Here is a 19,825-nt window from a genome sequence, read left to right as displayed (position 1 = left end):
AAAAGTGAGGGAAGAGTTTTGATTGGGTGACATGAGAGATATGTGTGAAGAATTACAGCATTTCTGTGCTTTTGATAGCTGCAGACTCTGAAGTGCATACCTTTTGCTCTGCTGAAGACAAATTGGTGTGTTTCTGAGACTGTTTTGAAACTCAAAGTATTTGCTAAGGTGAGAAAAGATTTCTTTAATTTAGATAGAGAATAGTGTGCTTTAAGGAGAAAATTATGAAGAAAGTTGTGTTCTTCAAATGTTGCTTTGTCTCAAGTGTTTTACAAATAGATTTTGTTTCTTTGAGAAAATGTAATTGGAGAAAATGTGAAGTATTAGTACTGACAGGGTGTTATTGTGCATAGGAGCTGTGGAGTCTTTTCAAATTATGATTTGAAAATCGTTTTTGAGGAAAATGAATGGTTATAATATTTATGACAAGGACATAATGGTGTATGCTTCATTATAAGGCAATTGAGTGTCTCTGATGTTATTTTTCCCATTTTAATGTAAGACCTTTCTCTGTGGAGCATATTGCTTGTAAATATGCTCCCACCTGTGCATGGCAAATTTAGATTTTGAATGATTGTGTTACATAGCTATGTTAAAAGTGACCCAACCATGCTGCAAAGGCAATCAAAAAACGCTTTTATGTGTCTTAAGGACATTTTAAGTCATTTCCCTATGTGCAGTGTTTTCAAATTATGATTTGAAAATCGTTTTTGGGGAAAAGGAATGGTTTGTAAATTTTTGACAAGGATATAATGGTGTATGCTTCTTTATAAGGCATTTCAGTGTCTCTGATGTCATTTTTCCCATATTACATTAAACGACATTTCTCCGTGGGGCACATTCCTTGTAAATATGCTCCCACCTGTGCATGGCAAATTTAGATTTTGAATGTTTGTGTTACATAGCTATGTTAAAAGTGACCCAACCATGCTGGAAAGGCAATCAAAAAACGCTTTCATGTGTCTTAAGGACATTTTAAGTCATTTCCCTATGTGCAGTGTTTTCAAATTATGATTTGAAAATCGTTTTTGGGGAAAAGGAATGGTTTGTAAATTTATGACAAGGATACAATGGTGTATGCTTCTTTATAAGGCATTTCAGTGTCTCTGATGTCATTTTTCCCATATTACATTAAAAGACTTTTCCCCGTGGGGCACATTCCTTGTAAATATGGTCCCACCTGTGCATGGTAAATTTAGATTTTGACTGAGTTACATAGTCATGTTAAAAGTGACCCAAAAACTTGCAAAGGCTTTAAAAAAACACTTTCATGTGTCTTAAGGACATTTTAAGTCATTTCCCCCCGGGTGCAGTGTTTTCAAATTATGACTTGAAAATCGTTTTTGACGTAAAGGAATGTTGTTAAAATTTATGTGCGCCATATGCCCCCAAATTTCTTTTTCAGGGGTGCAGCAGGGTGTTCTTGAGACACCCCTGCACCTTTGGAAAAATTCCTAATTTGCGATGAGCTAATTGCTAATCGCAAATTGCACCTTCATTCCTATGGGCCTCCTGGCCCATGGAAATGAATGGGTAATTTGCAATTAGCAATTTGCTCATTGCAAATTAGGAATGGTAAAGAATCGCTATTTATTCCTTAAAATTCGCTATTTTGGAAATGCAAAATAGTTTGATGATACATATGGCGGTTCATCTCTAACAAGATAAGAAGCTTAGGGATACATTTATGATGACTGGTGCAATGAAGTGGACATCACTTACTTCATTGGTAGAGCTTTACATGTATTATCTCCTCTGTATTCTTCTTCAAGCGTAACTTTCATCTGCAATCCTGAGTAGGCCTCACCTTAAACAAACCTCTGGATAGGGCACACCTTATCGTCATCCTGAATTAATCATTTAAAATGCAAGGGACAGATTTATGATAGGTGTATGCCTCTTTTGCGCCACTGTGCGTCACTTTTGTGATGCAGCGGCGGTGCAAAAGATTTGCTATGAGGCGACAAAATTACAAATTGATGCATTTAGGCAGATGTGTCATGGTGTAAAAAACACCGTGCCACATGAAACTGATGCAGCAGTGATGCAAAAGATGCACCATGTTGCAAGACAAGCCTCACTTGGGGCCATATGTATGAAGCTAATTAGCATTTGCAAAGGTCGAAGTTCTGTGAATTTTGGCCTTTGCGAATGCTAATTAGACAAATGGTATGTATCAAATAAGTTTGATGCAAAATAAGGAATAGCAAAATTTGCTATTACTTATTTTGCGAATGCACTGAAGGATTTGCAAATTTTGCGATTCCTTAAATGCAATGTATCAAACAAAAAATATGCAAAAAATGCCATTAAGGATTTGCAAACTACCACCAACTTCTAGTTGGTGGTAATTTGCGAATTCTTTTCAAAAAGCTTTTTTTCCAAAAAACAAAAGGTGCCATATGACGCCCATACATGCCCTTAGGGCATGTATGTGCGCCATATGCCCCCAAATTTCTTTTTCAGGGGTGCAGCAGGGTGTTCTTGAGACACCCCTGCACCTTTGGAAAAATTCCTAATTTGTGATGAGCTAATTGCTAATCGCAAATTGCACCTTCATTCCTATGGGCCTCCTGGCCCATGGAAATGAATGGGTAATTTGCAATTAGCAATTTGCTCATCGCAAATTAGGAATGGTAAAGAATCGCTATTTATCCCTTAAAATTCGCTATTTAGGAAATGCAAAATAGTTTGATGATACATATGGCGGTTCATCTCTAACAAGATAAGAAGCTTAGGGATAGATTTATGATGACTGGCGCATCACCAGGGATGTGCCAGTCATCCTGCGCCACTGTTCCGCCACCCATGGTGTGCTGCATTTACAATGCGGCGCAGCATGGGGCAAAAATGGCACAGATGCGTGACGCATCTGTGCCGTAAAGGTGGCGCATTGCTGGAGTTGTATCGCAAGTGCGATGCAGCTCCAGCAAGGCTCAGGGGTGCCCCATCTCCACAATGTTGTGTCAAGACCTATGCCTGCTTAAAGCAGGCGCAGGGTTTTGACGCAGCTTTTTCCTATCTGATTGTAAATGCGACACACCATGGGTGGCAGAGCAGTGGTGCACGTTAACTGGTGCATGCCTGGGGATGTGCCATTTAACATAAATCTGCCCCTTTACATTTAAGTATGTGCAGGGGACACAGAGTCGGTGAGGCTTATCCAAGGTTAAGAAGAGATGAGTCCTGTTCACTGAAAAATTAGACATAGGCTTCACCTGCTCAGCATCGCTGGACATGGCTAAAAAATAGCTGCAAAATGTTACTCTTGTTAAACAATTTTACTATTATAATCTCTGAGATTTGTCTATTACTCTGCAACATCTCATTGTTGTTATCTTTCTTTAAAGATTAAGACAACATCAACATGAGCGACAATCAGCAATCAGTTGATTTCGACCTCATCATTGAACTCGTAATTGAAACATCAGTGGATGTTGATCCCTTGGATGATTTAAATCCTGAGGATGAAGAAGAACGTGATGAGGATGCAGATTTGTCCGAATTATATGACATAGGGTGGAAAGCTGACCTGCTTGAGCCTATGGAACTATAAACATTTATTTTTAAAATTTACAATAAATGAAAAGTAAAAATGTAAACTGTTTAATTTTAAATTAAACACACCTTCAAAAACAGGTTATGTATAGTGTCTTCAATAAAATATTAAAATATGCTCATAAAATTAGATCAGATTCACATATAAAACAGGACAGGTAAATGAAGAAGAATTCCATTTCTTTTCTGCTATTTCTGTATTCTAAATTTGCCAAAGCACTAAAAAATATATGTAAAAATGTTAAGTAGTGTGTTAAGTTTTTGTTGACTGTTATTGATTTACTGTTTGGTAATAGTGGTTAATAACATTTTTTATTATATTTTACCACAGATTCAACTGCAGATAATTTCAAATTTTGAGAATGCCAACTAAGGAGAGAATGAGAAAGGCTACAAAACGTCAAAGACAGCAGGTCCATCATTTACAGCAGCAGTCCTCTACAAAAAAGAATCGTCAAGTCACCAAGAAAGCACCGGGTAAGAGTACAAAAACATTCATAAGAAATATTTGTAGTAAAAAAAATATTACTACAGAAAATGTTTCAGTCCAGAAAAAGAGAAGCAATTCAAACGGAAAGGAAAGGCCAATCAAAAATGTTACTGCTAGAGCAAGAGATAACTCTGTGCATGATAGTAGAAGGAAACAACAGTTTAGGGACATTCGTAAACGAATGTTCCGCAACAGGATAATTGGCAATTTGTTAAAAAATATTAAGAAAGGTCAACTGAAAGTGCTTTTTTATAAGAGAAAAAAAAAAGTTGAGAAAGTTCATGATCAGGCATTTGAAATTAAACGTAAGTTATTTATTTTGATAATCAATAGAATTAGGAAGCTAAACAAGGCAATTTATGATTTCAAAAGAAATAGTAGATGGAAGAGAATAGTTAATCGTAGTAATTTTTGTGAAGTTTTTTCTGGAGAATGGATGCATAGTTCAAGCTGTGAGGCATTTTTTAATGAGGAGAGTTATTTCCAGGATAATGATTTGGTGCATGCAGTTGACACCAGTGGTCGTGCTTATGAAGTGAAAGATGGTTGTCCAGTTGAAAAAGAAAAACTTGTGACAACAGAGGCAGAAGAGGTGTTAGGTAATGAGGTTTTAGGAAGACGTGCTAAGGGTCCTGTGTACACCTGGAAGTGTAGTAGTATTTTCAGTGTGCGACAGGATTCCATCAATTTGCTTTGTGATTTTGTACGGTCATTTAATAAGAAAAGTTTGAAGCAGAAAATGAGGTTGTTGCAAGAATTAGATCCTTGCAGAGTGAGAGAAGTGACAGGTTTGCATGGTCATTCACTGGCTTGTCTTTCCAGGAGAGTATGCCAGAGTGTTTTTCATCATTTCAGGATGCTAGCAGTGCATCATAATAAAGTGAGGAAATTAGTTAGAATGTTGTATTATGCTAAGAGTCCAGCAATTATGCTTAAACAATTATGCGCTGCTCTTTTGCATGGTTCTGAAATAGATGTGAAGAATATATGTGAAGAAATTGAGTTTTGTTACTTTGGAAGTAAAGAGGAGAATGTTGAAATTGACCAAGAAGAAGCGGGTAATGTGGAAGATAGTGTACAGGTTTCCAGTACAGATAATTTCCAGAGGGAAATTGCGACGTTTCAGGTCAAATCAAGTGAGAGGCCAAATTTCACTTGTGTGTGTTGTCGACGCACTTATTATAAGAATCAGACTAAGTTAGTGGATTTATATGCAAAAAGTGAAAGGGAAAATAATAGTGAATGGAAGGATTTCGCAACATACTTGATGGCAGAAAATTGTTTTGATTTGGGATTGGATCAACGTGTGTGTACTTATTGTTGTTGCAATTTAAATCAAAACCAGATGCCTGCTAGAGCAGTTCATAATAATCTGGAATTGGTTGAGATTCCTTCTGAATTGAAGGATTTAAATACTTATGAATCTATTTTGATTCAAAGTATCCATCCCTTTCAGGCTATTGTAAGAATGGAGCCAAAGACAGGGAAATTGCCTCCATCAGATTTACAGAGAGGATTAAAGGGAAGAGTTGTTTATTTGCCTCTAGATTTGAAGAAAAACATTAACACAATTGGAGTAGAAAAAGTGGAAGAGGAACCTCTGGTTATCTTAGTTAATGGGGTTCCGACAAAGAATAAGAAAATATGGCAAGATTTAGTGGATGTTAGGAAAGTTAAAAAGGCAACATTGTATTTGAAAAAAAATAATAAATACTATAAGAATGTATATGTTGCAGAAGAGGAAGTAAGTGAGGAAGAGGATAGCGATTTGTGTGCTGGTCAAATTGAGAAAGTAGAACCCTCTACTAGTGAAGAAATATATGAACATTATAGTGTTCATCCTTTGCATTCCAAGGAAGTCATGGGGAATGCTATTGAGTTGTTTCAAATGAAACAAGCCAAAGGGAGTCCCATTAGTGTTTGGGAGGAAAGTTTGGAAGCTCGGTGTTTCCCACAGCTTTTTCCAACAGGTCAGGGAGGAAGATATGATGAGCGACCTCATCAAATTCCTGCTTCTGAATACCGGACTTTGCGATTGTATGCAGGAGATGCTAGGTTTCGACAATGCATTCCCTATTTGTTTCATCTCCTGTTTGAAAGCGATCTGTCTGGACTGTCATATGCAGTGAACCACATCTTGAAAAGTGGTATACACATGCAAAACATCTCGGCAAGTGACTTTATGGATAAAGTCAATGTCCAAGACAGTATTTTGGATTCTCACCTGATTAATCTCATGGCGTGTCAGCGTGGTACTAATGAGTACTGGTACCGTTGTCATGGTGATTTAAAATGTATGCTGAGGAACTTAGGAACTCCCACATGGTTCCTCACTCTGAGCTGTGCCGAGTATGGATGGGAAGACTTACTTGAATTTCTACGAGAGGCAAATGCTAACGTAGAAAACATCGAATTCAAGACACCCGGAGAACTGTGCTCTTTGGATCCAGTCAATGTATGTAGGTACTTCAATCATAGATTTGAAGCTATGATGTCTTTCATCATGAATAAGAAGAATCCACCTCTTGGAGAGGTGTTGGATTTCTTCTGGAGAAAGGAGTACCAAGCAAGAGGTGCTCCTCACATACATATGTTGCTGTGGATCAAGGATGCACCTAAATTTGGAACGGATCCAGAAGACTCAGTGATGAGTTTTATACAAGAGTATTCTACGTGTGCTGTTCCAAACGCAAAGGAGAAGAAAAACCTAAGAGAAAAAGTTCTGCGTTTCGAAAGCCATCGATGTGGAAAGTACTGTCGTCGTAAATTCCGAAACAAGGACAAGTTCTACACCAAATGTCGTTTCGGCTTTCCACGACCGGTGATTTCTAAAGGAAGAGTAAACAGTTTGATGTCTTCGCTGCGACATAATGTGATGAAGAAATCACCTAAAAACACATACAATTTGAAGAGGAACGAAGAGTCCAAGTACATCAACGACTACAACCCGGTGATTTTGTCCATGTGGAATGCTAACATGGATATACAGTTTGTGGCTGATAACTGTATGGCTGTGGCTCGGTATGTGACGTCTTACATCACCAAAAAAGAGAAGACAGAATTGAAGGATATGTGGGAGGACATTTCCCATGAAAAGAGCCTCAGCAAGAAGTTGTACAGTTTCAGTCTGAAGATGTTGTCGCATCGAGAAATTGGAGCGTACGAATGTTCTGACCGGTTGTCTTCAGCAAGTCTCTATGCCAAGTCCAGGAGTATCATTTGGGCGAGTCTTGGTCTTGCTGCAACGCGTAATCGAGTTCTCAAACCTGTGCGGGAAATTGAGTATTTGGCGGAAAAGGAGCCAAACAGTACCGACATTTTGAAGACCAACATGTTGGATACATATTATCCAAATCGAAGCATTCACCTCGAGAATGTTTGTTTATATGAGGTTCTTCAAAATTACATATTCAAGAGGAACATCAAAGAAGATACTGAGAAAGGAGTGTATGCTGTAATAGGAAGTGAGGGATGTCTGGTCAAGCAAAGAAAATGCCACTTGGTAAACCATCGAAAATTGAGTGGCGAATCTCCTGAAAAAAAGGAGTTTTTCTATTCAGCACTTTTGCAACTTTTCAAGCCTTGGCGTGCAGAAGAGGAACTGCTTGGAGATTTTCTCTGTTACGAAGACTCTTTCAATGCCGCCAAGGAGACCATAGAATGTCCTGCTTTTCCCAAATATCTAGAAATGTTGAATGCGGAAATTGAGCAGGAAGCAATGATTGCAGCCGAGATTGCCAGAGACAGTTCTCAGGACAGTCAGAGTTCTGCTTCATTGAGTCAGGATCCACTAGGAGGACCTGTTATCGAAAATGAAGCTGCCACTGCTATGAATGAAGTGGAAAGAGCCATGGCACATGCTCAGGAGGATGCGGTTAACTTAGAAGAGTTGGAAAGACAACTCAACGTTGAGCAGAGGAAAATATATGACGAAGTTACCATGCAAATTGATCATGGATTAAGTCATGACAAGAAAGAGTGCTCATGTACGTCATTGAAGCCTGTCCGACTGTACGTGAGTGGAGAAGCGGGAACTGGAAAAAGTTTCCTTATTAAAGTAATTTCATGTTATTTGCAGGAAAGGACAGAGTCATCGCTGTCTTGTGTTGTCACCGCTCCAACTGGACTGGCAGCACATAACATTAAAGGGATTACTTTACATCGTTTACTGATGCTGCCAGTGGAGCATGACAACAAATTACAATATCACAAGCTATCTGGAGATGCTTGTTTTGAAGTTTCAAGAATCTTGAGGAAAATGAAACTTCTTATCATTGACGAAGTAAGCATGGTTTCCAATGTCATGCTTGCCTTTGTGCATTTGAGAATGCAAGAAGTTCTCAAAACAGAGTATGATGTGTTATTTGGTGGCAAACACATCATTGTTTTCGGAGATCTTCTGCAGCTGACACCAGTGAAAGGGCAACCTGTGTTCAAAATGCTCACGCATGAAGATACCAGGAAGTGCCTAGGCAGCATTGGCAACGTCAATATATGGTTAAACTTCAATTATGCTGAACTGCATGAAAATATGCGTCAGGCGAAGGATGAAGTTTACAAGACTATTCTACAAGATGTTAGAATTGGAAAAGTGACCGAGCATGGGAAAGAAACTCAAGGCCCTTTATCGAGCCTTTTTGTTGTAACTACTGTAGCAGGAATTCTGCTCCTACACAGAACTGTGCATAAAGACTTAGGACCTCAGTGAATTACGGTGTGATGGAGCAAGGATTCACACGTAAAGCGACTTGCTTGTACTCATGAACCTCAAATAACCCTAATAGTATTAATCAACTTGTTTGTCTTACTAATTTCCCCTTTATTCTGACATTTTGGTTGTCCCAGAGACGCTTGCCTATGTGTTTACTAAGCCTAATACGCTTGCAAACTAAAGATGGCTGCTGCTACACTGGAATTTCTTCTGCGCATGCGTCGGTCATACCCATGTGACGTGACATACTCGCAGTTCTGGTGGAAAACCTTTTGCGCTTGCGCAGTAGAGATAAAATGGCTGCTTTATGTTCTCACATGCCTGAAGCTTGCAGTGATGCTTTTGCTAAGCTGTTCGTTCTGCTGAATCTTAATGCTATAGTTTATTATAAAGTAATGGGAGTAATGTAGGGATTCCTGGTATACAGTGCATTCATTTTTTCTGTGTTCTAAAACTGTTTCTTTTCCATTTCATGTTACATTACGAAATATGGCCTGATGTCCCCCTGCTGTACTCCATTTTGCTTGAAACTGAGTGTGCTCAAGATCTGTGAGTCTCCACAGCAATGACCTTTGGAATCTTACCAAGTGGCAGTCCCAGCCAAGATGCGCCTGGGAAGAGGCACCTTTACCTAGTTGAAGAAGCCCAATTGTACAAAATGTATTACAATGTATAAATTGTTAAATTCACCATTGTTATGTGTAAGGAACATGTCATGGGAACCCGAAATTCAAGGGGCGGACTTGAAAATGCAAATATTGAGCTTGAGAAAGTCAAATCCTAGATGATGTGATGACCTGTCCTTTATTTTGTCCAATCGAAATTGGGGATCCTTACACTTGCAATATTTGGGGGGTGGTACACTGACCTGAAAACAGTATAACTAGCCTAGGTTTAGCTAGAGAAATTGTCCGACTTGTCCGAATAGCTGACCTGTCACTGACCCAGCGCACTCAATAGCTGATTGAAACAGAGGTGCTGCTGAGCACTCTGTCCGACATACTCACAGACCCAATCGGGGTTTTGAGAACCTTAAGTGCTGGCGAAGCACTTTGCTGGGGAATTCGAGAACCCAATCGGGGTTTTGACTGATAGCTGCAGAGAGGGTGTAGCGCAGGCATTGCAACTGAACTGTGGGTGCTGGTCTTACCTTGGTGATCCTGTCCTGATCCTAATCTGGTTTTCCTGTCCTGGATTTCCATTCTGCACCTGCTGGCCTACTGGCGACTGCATTCCTTGGGTTCCTACTGTCCTTAACTGACCGGTGGCCAGGGCTGGTCTCCACACTGTTCTGGATAATTATATATCTGTGAGGGAAATACACTTACGTCCTTTTCTTGCTTTCTGAAACTGCTAAAGTCTTCTTTGCACATTTGTTCCTTTTCTTACCCTCCCTATGCTGACCAATAAATAAAGTCTTACACTTTAGCTGTTTATTAGTATGTTCCATTTTCTTCCCCTCCTTTAAGTAAATGGTGAAATACTACTCATGAAATATAGATGTTCCCTTTCTGTACCCGTTTCCTTTAGCCGAATTAAAGTGATCACTCTGAATTCTTAGTGTGTTCCTTTTTTCTTACATTCCCTATACGCTTCTTGGTTATTGCAAATTTCATCATTATAAATTCAGTTCCTATTTGCGTTATTTCTATTTTCTGGAAATATTCAACTGTGACATTCTAGCATGTTCCTTATTTTTCCCGTCCTTTAGACACACCACACCATGTCTGATTCCTGAAAATACTTACTAGCATGTTCCTTGTTCTTACCTACCCTTTAAAGTTCTAAATGGTTGGCATAATCTATTTTCTACATGGATACATGATTTTCATGATCTTGGTCATTGATAGTTTACTCGCTGTGAATTTTATGCTTTCTGTTCCTGACGAGAACTAGATAAAGGTTTTCAAAACTTCTCGAGTCTGTGGTTGTTATAAAAAGTGCAAATATTATAAATGTTATTGTATTTTTGAGACTGATTATCTTTTTCAGCTAGCTCCCTGATCCATTGTGATCATAGGTACCCGTGACGAGGATTGGTAAGTCGGGTACATTGGAAATAAATAGGAATGAACTGGGTTACTGGTAGTAGAGTGTAGGTTACCCGATTAATAAGGATGGTGAATTAAATTTATGGGCCCAAATGTGCAAATGGTAAAATTATAGTCGGGTGACCTGCGCGCACTATCAGGTGTACCAAAACCCACCTTAGTACCCAAACCCCCTACCAGACTAGCAATCAGTGACTCATTGGTTCTTCATCCTATACCAAAAACACCAATGACTAGTCAACGCAGAACATGCGGCTTAGATTACCTCAAGTAAGGTGGATAAAAAGAGCACTCTTTCGTTATAGTCTTACACCAGTCCAAAACAAGGAGTAAATAAAGACACGTTCAAGTTTAAATTTTTTTTCTAACGCCGTAATCTCATGCACAGTACCTTAGATAATACAACCAAACATATTATCAGAAACAAGGTTGTCAGCATTGTTACTATTCCATAAAATACAAAGGGAGAAAGCATCCTATAATGCTAAAGGGAAACAGATTTAAAACATACCTACATTTCACCCTCCCTACCTACCAGGTTAGTTTATAACTACCGAAGGTCTCATAGGATTACATGGGCAGACCAATACCTCTGGTACTCAGCAGTAGTGGATCACATTGAGTATCAGCACAAACTGTCAGGATACAAATGTTCTCCAACTGTGTGTAATTATGCCTCCCAATGCATTATTAAATGCGCTAGTATCAGAGGTGGCCACAGCTGCATATGTGTTATGGGTCGAAGGATCATTCCGAATAACAGACACAGAATCCAAGATAACCTTGATGTTCCATGCTCTTACTATACACACTAAACTAGCGAGGCAGTCTAGAAATGTAGCATAACAAATTATTCTCATGTGAAGCAAAATACTCAGCCTTCTCTAAACAATATCAATAGTGCGTGTCGTGTGCAAAGCAGAGCAGGAAAGCAAAAATGGCGTTTAAGCTTCTAATAAACCCATGCTAACTTAACACGGTGTGAGTGCAAGACTCAGCCCACGACACCCTCCCTCGATCGAAGCACGTGATATAAACGTGGGTGAATTAGGAACGCAGAGTCCAAGCCTGAAAAGCAGAGTCAAGTTCAAATTTGCAAAAAAAATTATTCGCTGTTGGGTAGAAAACAGTAACTAAATAATAAAGAATAGGTAGAAAAATCAAAGAGTCTTAATCCAACAGCGTATAAGCACAGTATGTAGCAACAGCCTCCAAGAGGAAGTCATTGTTCTCATCTGAAAACATTTCAGCCATCCAATTCAATAGTGAGAATGAATATACATGTTCCTCAATGACCGAAGCCTCTATCACCATCGGAGAAAAACTCGTCTCATCTTCAATGTAACTGCGTGCCAAGAAGTCATGCGCCGCTGCAAAAACATTCCAACGTCCCAATATTCCATGTCTCGCTGCTAAGGCCATAATCCCACCGCCAGAACAGAGCAAGTCATGAACCACTAGGGGGCTCATCAGCTGGTCATAATCCACATTGGGAGACACCGTACAGCAGAGACACAAATCCAGGGCCCAGTCGAAATCGCAGCTCAGGCAATGGAAGACAGGTTGAAAACATGTGAAATAGGAGAATCGAAATGATAAACCATAAGCTGCACTCAATGTAGCCAGAGGCAGTGCTCCGTAATAACTAAGCAGTCGGTTGTGGACCAGCAACGCCGGGACATTTTCTCTTGTGCTGCAGGATGTGCATCCATATTTAAGTAAACAAATTAAAAGAAGCACACCGGCAACTAATGCGAGTATTACGGGGAATCCACCAAAGATGCTGGAAAACATCGAATGAAAAAATGCAGAGAAGACACCAAATATAGTTTGAAAATAAGTCACAAGGCCACTGCTTCTAACGTTAAAAAAGTAAGGTAACCCCGTAGTCAAGGACGCATTAAAGATACTCTGAATTAACTCCCCAAAATGCAGGGGCACATCTGTATTTAATAAATCATGCACTTCTGTGCGGGTGTTTATTACATGAAGGACAAATGTTTCTGTAGCAGATGTAAGAGCGACCTCTTTTTGAGACTATAGCGCTCTTATACGGCTCATTTGGTTGACTCTTCTTTCAAGGTCGGAATCGACGGCCAGATGGAAACATCCAGCTTTTCATGCGGAGGAGTAAGCACAACTTTTTATAGCAAACCACACGCTCAGTTACCGTAATCATATAAGCGGTGCCTGCTAACATTGCTCAACAATCTGCAATCTTTCAAATTAAATAACTCACTTTTCCAGTAAACTGAACGTTGATATGACAGCAGGTGTCGGAGTGCCTTTCAAAACTCAGGCCAAATTAGGCGCATCTTGTTTACAAGAGCCAGGGTTGGATTGGGATTAAAAATCGGTCCGGGCACGCTAAAAAAAAGTGGCCCACATTTGCATATCGCCTTTCCGCAAAACACTGTTTTGGCGAAATTGTATTAAAAAAGGGGGGGGGGTGTTAAAAAAATGCACGGATCAGTTTACACTAGTGATATACACATGAAAACAAGTGTGGCCAATTTTGCCCAGGCTCCCTGCCCCCACTCAAAATGCATATATTAACGGGCCGGCCCAGCAAGAGAAAGGGAGTCACACCACTCACTGCCTGTTGATAAAAGGGAGGTAATTGAAGCATCTACCTACAGAAAGGCCACTCAGGCACCCACTGGGCCTCTTTCAGCATGAACAACACAAACACTGCCCAAATCGGCCCCCCAGGCTGCCCAAAAAAGCAGCCCATGGCTGGAATTCGAATACCGGCCTCTCGGCCATTGCCGAGTGCCCCCGTTACCAATCCGAGGCTGACAAGAGCCATGCAATTGTATGTGTCTACAAATTAAGGAGTGATCTGGTGCTATTCTGCAATCCTCGCCATTCAGATAGACTTCTTTTACCTCCCTCAGGCACCTATATGTAAATGATAATAACCAAGCTTCATGGAGATAAGCGCTGCCTAAAGATCAATATCTGCCTAAAGCATAGTATTTCATTCAAACGTCAAACTTAAACAGGTGAAAAAGTAACGTTATGATACCGTGGATTAGCCACACAGCTGAATCGAATCTACAAAGAGTGACCTCTTCTAACCATTCTCATAGCACGCCCTGTGCTCTGATTTGACAGTCAGAGAGTGAACGCACCATAGTTTGTACTGCTAATCATTCTCAGCATACGCTACAAATACGCTTTCACGTTACACATCACATCAAAGCTTCTGTGTGACGTTATGTACGGTGCCCCGTACGCAAAGACTCAAATGTTTTTAATTGTTTAAAAACATATATTTATGTATTTAATGAACATAGTAACAGAAGACATTATCTAGGATAATTATGAAAACATTTTTTTTTAAATTCCAATAATCCTATATTGCTTTTAATAGCAATTACACAAATCACGGTGGAACGTCATGCGTACTCGCATCGTAAGAGCACTGTAAGCACAACGTAAGCGTACGCAAAGCCATGTGACTTTAAAAGAAGAGATTTGATTGGTTCATAACACTTCCTATTACAACTGTTGAAACATCCGTCCCATTTTAATAATTCTACTTTAACTTTCTAAGAAGAAGCATCTTTTCGGAAAATCTTGTCAAATAGAACAAAGTTTACCATAATAACAGCAATGGACTCTTCTTCCAGCCATTCTTCGGTGTACTGACGAAGCCTGTTGGCGAAACGCGTCTGTTGTGGGGGTTAGGGGCTTGAATTAAAAGAAATTACATCGATATGGCTGTGCTGGTCATTTTTCTAGCCTAATTGGAGTGGATTGTGAGACAATATACAGCGGCTCACCACCGCGGACCGAGCACCCGGGAATACGAGGAGCGACGGCGGTGGAGACCCGGTGCTATAAATATATATATATTCACTGAAAAAACCATAGGTTATAGACCATATATAGTTAGGAATTAGCATTTACAAAACCTTGAAAATTCACTGAAAAAAACATAGGTTATAGACCATATATAGTTAGGAATTAGCATTTACAAAACCTTATTTTACTCACACAAAACCATTGAAATTCCATATATAGTTAGTTGCACTAACTATATATCGCGCACCCGCAATCCACTGCTGATGATGTCACATATTACATCATTCATGACATGGTCAGTGACATCACTGATGACATCACTGATGACATCTCAAATGACATCACTGATGACATCTCACTTGACATCAATGATCACATCACTGATGATATCATTCATGTGATAATACAATGCATCTCCTCACACTCTAATATAACCTCTATTACACCCAGTGTTAAATAGAGAGTATAATTTTTGAAACCATTGACACACCAATACTAGTTACTACATACGCACTCACTGATTCCTATGTCTACACACACATTCACTCATACAATCATTCATACATACAATCACTCATCTTTACAACACTATCATATGCACTCATACACCTATACAGACACTCACACTCTGCCACTCATCCATGGAGTTACTCACACACCTAGTCAGTCCTGAAAAGAATCAATCACACTTCCATTTTCTCATCTATACAGTTAAACACAGAACACCTTACATTTTTGAAACATATACTAACACATACTTACTCTCTTATAGAATCACTGATACAAGTACACATTGATCTGCACAGAGTCACACACCTCCCAGCCAGCCATACACACACTCAGTCTCCCATACAAATACTTGTGCAACCAATCAATAACCCATATAGCTACTTATATAGCTGCTGATCAACACATGCAGCAGCTTGCACAACAACAGACATACTGATGCACACTTTCAGACAGTTTAGTCACTAACCCGTGCATTCAGTAAGACGCATTTAATCACTCACTCATACAGTCAATCACGCACCTACTAAAACCTTCATTCAGACACTTATACATCCACTCATTCTTCAATATGTAAAACATATTTAAACTTTACAGAAACACATAATCACTGGATGTTGTCATCAGTGATGTCATCAGTGATGTCACTGACCATGTCATGAATGATGTAATATGTGACATCATCAGCAGTGGATTGCGGGTGCGCGATATATAGTTAGTGCAACTAACTATATATGGAATTTCAATGGTTTTGTGTGAGTAAAATAAGGTTTTGTAAATGCTAATTCCTAACTATATATGGTCTATAACCTATGGTTTTTTCAGTGAATTTTCAAGGTTTTGTAAATGCTAATTCCTAACTATATATGGTCTATAACCTATGGTTTTTTCAGTGAATTTCATTGGTTTTTTAACAGCTAATATCTGTAGCTGTAAAATGTATTCTTCTTTAAATCCAAAAATATATTTTATATGTTTATGAATAATTTTTTTTTAAAATATTTTTTTTTCTTCGTTCCCGCTTCGCGAATCGGGAAGCTTCCCGTTAGCTGACCTTGATGCCGCGAAATAGACCGCGAGCCGGTAAACGTTTCTTTACCGCAACTGCCGCGTTACAAAACAACATCGTGACGCCTCCCGTCCGCATGACGTTTCACGTTGTCGCGTGATACGTCATATGACGTGCTACGTTAGCGAACTGGTACGCGAACCGAGTCGCAAAGCGCAGGTTTCTGGAAGCAAACCGGGAGGCCCTGCAAAGCGCTTAACGTAAACACAGCAGGTCATGTGACTTGGTAATAACACTTTTCATTGGTTCATTTCACTTTTGGTTTCCTAATGGTGTAAGACTAGGTCATATAATCTAAAAGGAACACTTTTCATTGGTTGAGAACTCTTGTTTTTCCCAAATGATGAAAATCCCTCCTTCTTTCCTCACTCTGACTTTCATCATTGTGAGAGAAAGACCCTTTGTGATCACTGAGCAATGGCTTCTTTAGTAGCTTCAGCTGGTGCTTCCCCACCACCTCCACCACATCCAAGGAAGAGTGGACCACCTGCTCAAGTTATAATTCAACAAGAAGAGGAAGAAGAGGAACAGGACGACGAGCACGAAGAGAGGCAGTTTTTGCCTGAGGAGCCCAGGACGTCTCACCGGAAAGAAAACTTCATTTGGCAATTTTTTTAAATTCCCAAAGGTGAGAAAAAAGTAAATGCAAGATACGTAACTTGCCTTATATGTCAAGATAGACTGTCCAGAGGAACCGAGAAAAAATACAGTTTCGGAAACTACACAATGCATCGCCATATGACTAGGTGGCATCCTAACAACTACAGTGCTGCACAGTTTCGGAACGACCTAGATAATCTCCCTATTATGGCCAGAAGATCTGTTGTACCGGAAGTAACGGGACCAGAGGGCAGGGAGATGGTGCCAAATATACAAATGAGATTTGGTGAAGTAAAACACACCTGCGTATTTTGCGATGGATTCATTTGCTACGGAGAAAGAAGCATCACTCTGATCAACAGAGCTATTGACTATCATATGCAAGTTTGTACGAAACGCCCAAAATAATAAATACTTTTTTTTTGTTTTGTTGCTCCTGTTGAGCCCTTTACAATGAATCGTTTTCATTGCCCCCTCCAAGAAAAACCCCCAAAAATATAAAACTGTTCAGAAAAATTCAAAAAAAGTAAAAAAATGTTCCGAAAAATAATAAAAAAAATATAAAACAACAAAAACAATAAAAAAAAAAGTTCTTTTCAGAACTACCTCCCCGTTATTAAAAAATTGGTACAATATTTGGAACTGTGCCAACCTCTATTTCTCTTAGTTCGCTTCCCAGTTCGCTCGCCGGTACGCGAACCGGAAGCGAACCAAAAACAGTAAGTATAAGGGAAGGAAACAGACACTTATGTTAAAAGAAAGACAGCTATAGGGGAGTAAACTAGAGATACTATTACCCGTAATCCACTGCTGATGATGTCACATATTACATCATTCATGACATGCTCAGTGACATCATCAGCAGAGGATTGCGGGTTTTTTGGCAACGTGCCTTATCCACGGTTTAATAACGCTGCCTTTTGCTTTATATAAGTTTTCAAATTGTATGAAATATATACCAATAGGTCGTTATGAACCTTTAGGTAGTGCTTTTCTTCATGAGATCTGGTTGCTTCCATACACATACAGATGTTTCAAAGATGATCAAGAAGTTTATCTGAATGGAGAGGAATGCACTGAGACGCCAGATCATTCACTAATGTGTAGGCACATACAGTTACACGGTTCATGCAACAAACACCGACCAAATATGGCTTGCGTGTTGCAAGGCACGCCAGTTCCTGCTATCATCCCCACGTTCAAGTTGTTGGAAAATGGTAGTTATTTGATGCTCAATAATGAAGATTGATCTGGGTTAATTAAAAGTATTCCTTTTATCGTAACAGTAAGTGAACGGGTTATTTGCTGCAGAAATGTTCTATTTCCTCCCACACATGAACATAGGGAGTTTTCAATCTCGCCACAAATACCAACCTTGGGAGCAGATTTCAACGGCATGGCAAGAATAAGAGCTCTTTTGTCTCAGAGAGAGGTGGCCTTGAGTTCGGCCCGTGAAACTTTCGTGCTTCACATAGCGAACACCCGTACAGAGGTGCAGACCCTTTTCAATTCAGATTTGCCTTTCCATTTCAGCAAGATGGTTCGGACTATCTCTAACGCATCCTCCACAAAGGCCCTGGCGCACTTTTTTAAAGTTGTTACCAGTGGTCTCGTGACTTCATTTGAGAAAATCTTTCGAGTCATCCCTACTTTCTTTCATTGTATTTTTTCCACTCTGCTTCGTGGATTGCCATTTTTACTTGCATTACCAGCGGACGCTCTTGTGCTTTTTTACATTTTTAAATATGGATGTCCCTCCTATGCAACCTCCCGCCCTGCAGCTGCTGACACTGTTCCGCAATCGCATGCTAGAATATTATGGCACAATGCCGTTGGCGATATTAAGCACGGCATATGGATTATCTTTTCGATTCTCCTACTTCACCTGTGTCCAGCCTGTATTTCACTGCCTGACCTGTGATTTCGATTGGGCCATTGATTTGTGTCTCTGCGGACCGGTTTCTCCTGACGTCGACTTTAATCAGCTGATGACTCCTATCATTACTCACGAGTTGGTTTGTCCTGGCGAAAGGATTATGGCTGTGGCATTGATGCATGGACTAATTGGTCCCTGGAATTTACTGGCGGCAACACAGTCTTTCTTGGAACAGAGCTTTCTTGAAAACCCACCGAGCTGTCCTCTGATGGTGATAGAGGATCCGGTGCTGGGAGAGCACGTATGTTCTTTTCCGCTTTTAAATTGGATGGCTGATCTGTTTTCGGATGAAGACGGTGACTTCCTATTGGAGGCTGTTGCAGCTTATTTTGCATACACAGTTATGTCATAGACCTTTTTCATGTTTGATATGCTGAGTACTAGCATTTCATTGACAATTCATTGACTTATTTGTCAAGTTTTTATTATTTACCTTGCCTATTGGCTTAAGACTCGATAAAGTACTTGGCTGTTTTATTTTTCTTTAGCATTAAATTTTCCTAGTTTTTAATGCTTTACCTTGCGGACCGTCCACATATAAACTTGCAATCTGCTCTCATGAGATGGCACTTCAATTATCTTATTCAGTTCGTTTCCGGATCATGGGGAGGTGTCATCTACGTCCTGGATATCTTTACACCGTGTTAAGTTAGCATGGGCTCATTACCGGTTTAAACGCCATTTTTCCTTTTTTGCAACTTCTGCACACGACACTTAGTTGTTGCTTTAGCTTTCAACCTAGTAGTTCATCGTGGTTTACATGAGAATAATATGTTATTGCTCTACTATCTGCTTTGCTTGTTAAACTATATCTGTACAGCGAGTGCTAAAGTTTCAAGAACAACACGATACAGAATTGTTATGAGGTCTGATCTCCACGACTTCATACTCATAACATAAGTGCAACTTCTGCCAATTCTGGGCATGAGGCGGGTTTTATATTGCTTTGCCGAACACACATACACAACACTTGATGCGGTTCACATGAAGAGAGAGCTGGTGTATGCTGATGTGATTCCTTCAAATCTAAGACACTAAAGTATGGGCACGCCCTAAACCAACACAAAGAGACCTTCTTAGCAAATAATATAAT

Source organism: Lissotriton helveticus, chromosome 1_1, assembly GCF_964261635.1.
Source record: "Lissotriton helveticus chromosome 1_1, aLisHel1.1, whole genome shotgun sequence".
Classification (NCBI taxonomy): Eukaryota; Metazoa; Chordata; class Amphibia; order Caudata; family Salamandridae; genus Lissotriton; species Lissotriton helveticus.
The sequence above is the reverse complement of the archived record's forward strand: the minus strand, read 5'-3'. Positions refer to the sequence as shown.